Source organism: Sitodiplosis mosellana, unplaced genomic scaffold (assembly GCF_009176505.1).
Source record: "Sitodiplosis mosellana isolate CC-2019 unplaced genomic scaffold, AAFC_SMos_1.0 Smas_scaffold_16, whole genome shotgun sequence".
Lineage (NCBI taxonomy): Eukaryota > Metazoa > Arthropoda > Insecta > Diptera > Cecidomyiidae > Sitodiplosis > Sitodiplosis mosellana.
Window position 1 is genome coordinate 72,649 of NW_022595258.1, and position 10,255 is coordinate 82,903.

The 10,255-nt window shown below is 35.9% G+C and overlaps 1 pseudogene; it reads left to right on the plus strand.

Annotated features, from left to right (window-relative positions):
- The first annotated feature begins 4,490 nt into the window (after positions 1-4,490).
- LOC129568093 (cullin-1-like) lies at positions 4,491-9,378 on the plus strand (annotated as a pseudogene).
- The last annotated feature ends 877 nt before the right edge of the window (positions 9,379-10,255 follow it).

Consider the following 10,255-nt stretch of genomic DNA (forward strand, 5'->3'; position numbering starts at 1 on the left):
GCTTGGAAACAATTATAGAATAGCTGAAATCAAAACATTCTTCGAGCATAACCCGCGCATTCAAAGCTTTTCAACCGATCACCGTTGTCTATGGGCAAGCAGAGAACTGATCATGGAATCAAATGCGAGATTGATTGAGTTAATCGTTAAAATTGATGTAGCAAACCGTCCAAATATCCAACAAATCTTTGATTTACTTGATGAACTCTATGTGAAAGGCATTTATAAACGGTTGACCTTAAATCTCGAACATTACGAACCACATCACATCGATCGAATGGCTTCATTGCGCGCACTAACTGGACTTAAGATTGAAAGATTTTCCCATGATATGATTTTATCTCCTCTGACCAATTTACGGGAACTAACGTTGGACGAATCATTTTACTATGCGAATGGTACATTAGTCGCGATGACAAGTGTAGACGTTGTGGCCACTGCCCTTGTGAATCTCGAACGAGTACATTTCAAGCAAACGCTTCTCTGGGACATTCTCTCGTTCGCTCATCATTCGGTCAAACTGAAGAAAATGAAAATTGACCATGTTTGCTTCAAAGAAGACTTCAAATGCATCCTCGATTTGCCGGCGATGAACAAAGAACGTAGAAAACTGTTCGAAGCTCGAAAACTCACGATTTATATCGAAGAACAAGTGTATTTGGCCACGAAATGGACGCATTATAACACAGATTTGAAATTGATTGAAATGAGACGAGTTGAGTCGTGGGAATAATGAGACTGTTTTATTTGAAATACTTTTTGTACATTGAGGACTGATGTTTTTGAAATGTTTTTTTCTTTTTTTGTATCATCTGGAAAATATTCTTCAAGCAATTGAATAAATGTAAATCAAGTGTGAAATAAAATTTTAATAATTGAACACAATTTTTATCGATTTGTATTATTATTTATTGGAATTTTTGTATTACTATGGATAAAGAAGGTATTTAAGGCAGTTGATTGCTCGCTAACTGGTCATGGTCATGTATCGGTGTGCGTGAACCGTTTACTATGTTTAACATAGCAGCAGTGAGAACGGAGATGTGTTGCATACACGCGCTCGCCGCTAGTCTACGATGAAATTTATCGTCACGATAGAACCTCATCGTACTCTTTCGCTTGGGTCTGTAAAATTGTAAATCAATTCTACAATTTACAAGTTTACAATTCTATTGACTAGATCGAGAGGAGAGTAAGTTCATCTGACTTTGTTGTGAAAGAGAAGAGTAAGTTTCTTTCGACTCAAAAATGGTTAAAGGCGAGTATGTTCATTTTTGGCGGGTCCTCGAGGTTTTCCACGGTTTCCGCGGAACTGATAAGAGATAACAACTTGGTGTCTTCGGCAAAGTTGTAGCACTCGAGGTCTTCTATAACAATGCTGAAGTCAGTTATCTCTTATCTCTTATCAGTTCCGCGAAAAGCGTGAAAAATGATAAGAAAAAAAAAGTTCTATAGAAAATTTGCTTTTTTATGTGCGCGATTTGCGCGCAACTGATAAGAGATAAGAGATAGATGTCTTCAGCAATGTTAAAGAAAACCTCAAGTGCTACAACTTTGCCGAAGACACCATGTTGTTATCTTTTATCAGTTTCGCGGAAACCGTGGAAAACCGCGGAGGCTAGACGGGATGCCAACATACTTCCTTTTAACGCAGATAGAATCAACAGAAATCATACTCTCCTCTTTCAAAATATATTAGAATTTTTTTCACATACTCTCCTCTCGATCTAGTCAATAGAATTATTGTAGCTGTACGGTGCAACGGGTCCAAGAAATGAGAGTAAATGGCATGCAAATTAATTTTAACAATAATAAGCTGTACAGTGTACAGTACACTGAAAATGCCGAATGCAATTGAACGCTTAACATGTGTCGTACTGTGTTATTTTTAAGAATTGGAACAAAGAACGATATTCACTCTGTCTGAGCAACGACTTCTACGATTGTTCACAATCTCTTTTCATCCATATCAGAAATCACTGATAAAGCCTTTCCGTCTAATTTTAGGTCATATTTCATTGTATTGATTCAAGCAATGTGTGAAGTAATTACAAGTCGCCGCAAATATCTTTCGATTGTCACGTCGCGTCTATTGTTTATCAGTTCATGTATACAAAGGCGCTTTAAATGGCTATTAATGACACGCGTTTTCGCAGAATTCGCCAGTTTAACTGATTATTTCGCACAAGCCGGACACACAAAGCATGATATGATTTCGTTTTGTAGAAGAAAAAAATCATTGTAAAATACTGCGTTGATACTAAATTCAAGCACTGTAAGTGACATTCAACTACAGAATATGAATCATTTGACTGATAAAAAGAGAACCCATTGACATTCATTGCGACCATAAAAGTTCATTGCGTTGTTTTGATTATTCGATCAACATATATGGTGAAATACACTTGATTTAACAAAAGAATTGTTTTCATCATATTCAAAACTGTTGTTCAGTTCATTTTTGAATAGTTCAGTTCAAATCGTGATGAAAAAAAGTTGATTTAAAACATAAACACATTTTGTTCAAGCAAAAACGTTGCAAAAGTTATTTCGAAGAACCAAACTCCAAGCGTTTAACGAAAAAAAATTTCAAAAGAATCATCGCAAAACAAATGAAATTGAACCGGTTAACCAAAAAATTTGCCTCGAAAATTGGAAATGGTTCGCAAAAAAGAGGTGCAAATGATGTGGGACACGACTATTTGCCACGTGTCGTTCAACAGACCGTTAGCTATTCATCAGAGCCGGTAATTTTCAAACTGAACTCGAACATCGACTGCTTTGACGAGATATTCGACTACTTGCCGCTCATCGATTTGGACACAATGAGCCAAACTTGCAAAATACTACAAGTGATCAGCGGTTATTATTTCCAGCGAAATTTTCCAGCGCTTGAATTTCGCGTTAAACGCGATGGCCTGCACTTGGATGGTCATCAAAATGTGAATAAAGTTATGGGCGTCGAACGTTTCGTGCAAAATCTGGTGATTCGTGGTTTTTTGTGGAGCAGTTTTGGAGATGGATTAAAGCGTTTTCGTTACATCGATGCTCATTGCACCAAACACCTCAAACAGATTCGATTTGAAAACGTTCAATTGACTGGCCGTGAAGTTGAGTGCATCAAAGAAATGCTGAATAATATCGAAACGGTAATCATCGACAATTGTCGAATAAAACGTAAATTTTATGACAATTTTCCGGACGCAGTTTGTTTAAATTTGCGACGACTTAATGTGCGACATTTCCAGTGCAATCGAAATGTTTACAAACGAACGGGAAATGAGTGGCTTCTGCGAAGTTATCCTAAGCTTGAGTATTTGGGATGGACTCAATCGACAAATGGCGGCAAAATTGATGAGTTGAGCAGATGTTTTGAACTCAATCCACAAATTCGAACGTTTTCAACCAACTCCAGTTGTCTGCTGATGAGCAGGCACTTGATCATGGATTCAAATGTGAAGTTACAAAATTTATTCATCGATTTTGATCGAGATGGACTGTCAAATATTGAATCTATTTCCGATTTATTGAATGAATTTTGTAATCGTGACATTAGACTGCATTTACACTTGAAAAATTGCAACCAAAGAATGATTGACCAAATGGCTTCAGTTCAAACTCTCGAAAGTTTACACTTGAAAAACAACGAAAATTTAAATTTGAGCCATTTGAAGCAATTGAAAGAGCTGAGAATTGGTACACTGGCACCAAACAACATGACAAGTATGGATGTTCTAGCCAATCGACTCAATCGCCTCGAACGAATCTATTTCCAATATGCAAATTCGGAAGATTTCCTACCATTTGTTTATCAGACAGCGAATTTAAGGAAAATCAAAATCGATTTCGTCAAAAACAAAGACAAATTCAAGAGCATCCTCAGATTGAATGTCATAAATGAAGAGCGTAAAAAGTTGAGAAGGTCTCGAAAAGTCACAATTTACATTGAGGAAACGGTTTTCTTGGCTACCAAATGGCATATGGGAACAACTGAATGCGAATTCATCGAAATAAGACGAACTGAGGCCCTTGATTGGGATGCACTGGAAGCAGCTGAATCTTGATTTTGGATGACAATTTCTTTATTTAACTTGTCAAAATCGTAAAAATGATCTGAAATTCGGAAAAAATACATTAAAAATTTAAAAAAAACGGAAGAAAGAACGACGAAAAAGGGTTGGATTCTTGACAACTTTGACATTTTGATGTACACACACATATAAATACGTATGGTGGATTGGAAAACGTCAGCAATGAACTATACTAACACTTGGTGTAGCAAGTTCATCGAATGTGTGAACGGGTGACAATATTCGATGACTTCAAAATCATATGAAAAACCACACAAGTGTTGACAGTGCAAACTCACGATTTTTTCAAAATATATATTTCTTTGAAAAACAAATCGTGGATGAAGCCTAGGCTTTGCAGAGCCTGAATATCAACAATAAAAGAAAATAAATAAATATAATTTCCAAGCAAATAATGTATATAAAATGTATGGCGTTTCCAATCTCACCACTGTTCACCACAATCAGTCAAAGCATTAATGTGAATGACGCATGACAAAGTGACTTTGACAGCACACGCATATGAATTGAAGTCATGTTTACAGTCGGAAATGTCAATGCAAAATCTCCAGTATCCAGTTTCAGTCTACTTTTGAAAAACTCTTAGTAAAAATTCAAATTGTCTAAAAAATTCTACAGAAATCCTGTTATTTACTCAATAAATTAAATTAAACTATATCTATTTGTTTCATAACTAATTTTAATTTGAATACATGCAAATCTGCATTGAAATTAACGGAATAAATAATTTATTTGTTCATATTCAGTTTTATTGGGTTCTATTCATTCAATTAACTTTCAAATTTATTTTTGGACTGCAGTCAAGTCTCATTCATCATATGAACTGCTTATGAGTCAAATGTGAATGAAAAAGAAGAAGAAGAAGATCATCAAACGATTTTTATTTTATATAGCATGTGACGTACGGTAGGTGCCTGTTTATGATCACATAACATGTTCTGATGAAATCGTATGAGGAATGAGCACACAGGCTTAGTACAACGTCCGTTAACACGTTGATAGATAATAATATTTTGTATACAATTGCACGCACGCAGTGTGAGTCTCACACACAAAAATTCACAAAAAAAAATGATTTAAACAAAACAAAAGTCAGCTTTTGCTTCCAATGATTCGTCTCCGTTTTTATTTCTGTCAAATTTCAACTTTTCCACTGTTATCGCAATCGGACTTCATTGGAAGTAATCTATTTTAAAATGAAATTCACAAACCAACTTCGGACATATTTGATAGATCTAGCGTTATTTTAGTGTCGTAGGGTGGGTGCGTGGTACACTGTACGCCGTACGCAAAAAATAAGAATTGCGATCGCCCCAGATTTTGTGATCCATTAAAAATCAGTTTTTTTTTTAGAAAAAATAACCTTACGAATGTGAGGCATCTTGTTTCCCCTTATCAGCTATGACTCATTACATTGAACTAAACTATTAATTGCAACTAATCTTATAACTCGCTGGTCTGTTCATAAAGAAGAGTTAATCGGCAGTTGGAAACAAAAATCGAAGGTCGAATGCGCAAAACAAGTTTATTGAAAGAGCTTTGACTGACTGACTTTACATAGCCCAGAAACAGTTGTATTCCACAGTTGGCTGGCACCAATACTAATCTTCAAGCCATGGACCTGAATGAAGTAAGTTGATGAACATAATAATAATTCATGCAATTCACACTGAAATACTCATTATTATCGGAAGGTGTGGATAACATTGGAGCAAGGGGCTAAGCAGATTTTCAAACGAGAGCCAAAACTAACCATAAAACAATTCGCGGATTTAAATAGGTATGTTGCAACATTGCATAGTCCCATTTCGAACATGTAGTAACCAATGCTGTTTTCATTGTTTTTAGATTGGTATTTGACTACTGTACCAACATCAAAACGATTCTAAGAGAGAGAGGTGAGAAGGAGGGAGCCTTTGTGCTTGGTGAAGAACTTTACAAACGCATAAAAAACTTCCTGGAAAACTATTTGGTGGATTTATCGAAGGTAAATACATAAAATCTGTGTTCAATTTTCTCACCGAACATTCAAATCTATTGAATGAATTCTCATCTAAAACTTAGATTCTGAATGAGAATGCGTGCATGCATCCACAGAATTATGCTGACATTATGCACATTTTCAATAGAAAATCGAATTGATGTCACGAAATTGATATTATTTTTGTCTTTCAAATTGTTTGCAGAGTGGATCCAATTTAAAAGATGAAGAGTTGTTGGAATTTTATGCCATAAAATGGACTGAATACCAGAGTTCAAGCCGCGTACTGAACGGTGTGTTCCGATACATTAACCAGAAATGGGTTCGTCGTGAAATCGTCGAATGTCACGAAAACGTGTATACAATATATGATTTGGCATTGATCACATGGCGTGAACATATTTTCAAGGTCATGAGGTCTTATGACGAATTGCGTGTGCTAAATGCATCCGGTCAGAATCTCTACGTATACAAGGAAAACTTCGATGAGAAATTCCTTGCGGATGCGGAATGCTTCTTTTTGGCCAATTGTACCGATTGTGTACAACAGAATTCAGTTCAAACATATCTGGAACACGTTGAACAACTTCTCAATGAGGAATTGAAAGGCGCTCAAGTTTATTTGCTTGAGAAAACAATTGCCAGCATATCGAAAATCTGCGAACGTATTTTGATTGAAAAATATTTGGACCCACTGCGCACCGAGTTCCAAGTGAGTCAAAGAATGCAAAAATTACATATCAACTTTCAAATGAGACATCCACAAAGTAATAACAAATCTAATTCAATTTCGATTAATTTTTCTGTTAGAATTTACTGGAGTCGGAGCAGAATACGGTTTTAGGTCGAATGTACTCAATGACGTCGCATTTCAAGAATGCATCAGAAGAACTGGCAAGCATATTCGAAGAGCACATCCATAAAAAAGGTCTTGAGACGATTGCCCAATGCGGTCAAAATGTTGGCCAAACGTTTGATCAATCACACATCTGCCTCAGATGGTGCCGAAGCGTCGATGATTAGCAAACTGACACAAGTCTGCGGAAATGATTACACATACAAATTGAATCGAATGGTCCAAGATATCGTAATTTCGAGAGATCTTAATGACAAATACCGTCGGCATGCTAAAGCAACCAAAGTGTCAAACGAAATTGATTTCAGTGTTAAAGTTTTGTCAAGTGGTTCATGGCCACTGAGTAAGAGCTTCAGTTTTTCGTTGCCATCCGAGCTTGAAAAACCAGTGCAATGCTTCAATCAGTTCTATGGCGATTCGCATTCCGGTCGAAAACTCATCTGGCTGTACAACATCTGCAAGGGTGAAATTATGACGAATTGCTTCAAAAACCAGTATACATTACGGGTGAGTAGTACTCACTGAGCATTATCAGATCAAATTCATCCACTTCAAATGCTATTTTCTATTTCTTATCAGTGTCTTTCTTAAATTCACAATCAAATTCGTTTAAGCACTTTCTAATATTGATTGTTTTTTTTTTCAATAGGCGAGCACATTCCAAATGGCTGTGCTGCTACAATTTAACGAACAAACGAGTTTCACGGTTCAACAACTGGATGAAAACACAGGTAAAAAATGCATCTATTGAAAACCAGATCTGATTATTTTCTATCGACTACCATAGCATCCAATTGGATGTTCCATTCAACATTCCCAAGTGCGAACGCTACGTCTTTTAAAAGACGTGGTTCACGTATTCACGCCTTTCTCACGTCTTCTATATAATATCCTGTCTGAAAGACGTGCATCTTTTGTGCAATGGTAAACAGAATACGCGAGAATGGCGTGAGGGAAATTTCAGCTATACCATTCATCACTGCACAGAAGACGTACGTCTTTCGTGTGATAATTATATAGAAGACATGAGAAAGGCGTGAATACGTGAACCACGTCTCTTAGAAGACGTAGCGTTCGCACTTGGGTTGATATCCAAGTTAGGGCTTCAATTTTGGTCAGATTTCAAGTGTATTTCTCTTTCAATGTTTCAGGAATGTCTCAAGAAAAAAGGCTTCAAGTGTTGCAAACTCTTCTGAATGTGAAATTATTGACATGCTCAGACAAAGAATGCAGTTTGACCGGAGAATCAATCATCGAACTCTCCTCGGCATACGAAAAGTAAGTCATAATCATAATATTTGTCACTCATTTAATTTTTATCGAAGAACAGTAGCTGAAGTTCATAATTTCATCATATGTTGTGACTCATAAGAGACATGTATGCAACTTTGCACATAAAACGCAACAAAATTTGTGCAGTTCGTGCCACTTTCGGTATAGTTTTGACATTTAAGATTTTCCATCAGAGATCTTTTAGCACTTGATTGGAAGGAATCACAAAATTTCCGTCTCAAGAAAACTAACTGAATCTGCTATATTCTTTACAACAGCAAAAAACGCCGCATCAACATAAACATTCCGCTGAAAACTGAACTGAAGATTGAACAGGAAGTCATAAAAGAGCAAATCGAGGAAGATCGAAAGTTTCTGATACAGGCGGCCATAGTCCGTATCATGAAGGAGCATAAAGCTCTTAATCATCAGAATTTGATTGCTAAGGTGCTCACACAGCTGGCAAAACTGTTTAAGCCGAAAATTCCCGTTATTAAGGTATCTTTTAATATGAATTTCCTTGACACACACATGCAAAATTTGCACATACACCTAGCTCAAAGCTAAGCACATTTTCGCCCTTTCGACTTCTACCGTCATAGAGAACAACCATTTTTTTTAAAAACCTTTCAGGCCATTTGTTCGGAATATTATTGTCCAAAGTTCATTCACAAAAGATTAAATAGTCTGGATAAGTGTGAAATGGAGTTTGAATTTAGTTAGAATGGCTTTAAATTTCATTCATTCCTCTGGCACTAATCGTTCAATTCAATAAGTTTTTTTTCTCGTTTATCTATTAACAGAAATGCATCAGTCTTCTCATCGAAAACGAATACTTGGAGCGAAAGGAGGGTCAAGACGACACGTACGAATACCTGGCATGCTTTCACTCAATCTGTCATCATACGTTTCAATGAGATTATATTTCTTATTATGTTCCTGTTTCAAATGCAAATTAGTTTACATGAGGAAAAGTTATAAAGTTGAAACTTCGTATATTTTGAAGAAGAACAATCTCCCAAAACATTCAAATCTAGAACGATTCTGCAATTTTTCAGTAGCGGTTTTTATTCATTCCATTTTTATGCAACAATTCTTATTTTTTCAAAACAAAATGTATTAACAGCCATTAAATTTACATTTCAAAATTGTAGTCAAATAAATTGAATTGAAACTCGAATAAATAGTCTTACCTCCGTAAGACGAACTTTTCTGCACCGTTTTCATAGCGTTCAGCTTTTATTCAGATTTTGCCTAGGAAATTTATAAGAATTTTCAGAAAAAAACAACAGTACGTTCATGTATTTTATGGAAAATTGCATTATGATTCCGAAAATCTTGATGTTGGGTATTCAAATGAAATGAAACGTCTGATTGTCTTTATTGTCGTCTGAATACTGAAACTTTATTCAACTCTCTTTCAAAAGCGCAGAATAATCAAGTATTCAAAAAACTGAACTTTAATCGAAGAACTGCAAATCAGTCAAATATTTGGAGAATGAACTTTGATTTTAATTAAATCAAAAAATGTGGACGGAAATAATACGCTATCTCGACAAAATGTTTAATAAGCAAGTTGAATGAACTAATTTTGTTTGTTTCTTTTTTGATGAAATTAGACAAAAGTTACCAAACCGAAATCAATTGGTCATTATTGCGATGCAACACTTGAAAACAAGTATCCAAAAACTCAGACAAAAACAAAAATGTGTGTATTATTTAATGTGGAAACAGCTTTAGTTTGTTTCGTATATTCTTTTGATGTGGTTTCGTAGTTCGCTGGTCTTTTTTAAATTGTCTGTTTCGTGCTGATTGATTTTTAGATGGTTTGTTGTGGGGTTGTGTCCCAAAATGATGGTTGTGGCGTATGTAATCGAGAAAATGCCACAGGAACATCAATATGGTTGCAACGTTGCCGGTTCGATGAATTGATACTGTGCTCCGGTGTACAGGCGAGTGAGGATCTTTCGTTGATATACGTCCAATGTATAGTGAACTGTGGTGTAATGGCCAAGAAAGCTGGCCTGGCCGCTGTATATTATTTGCAGATCGTCT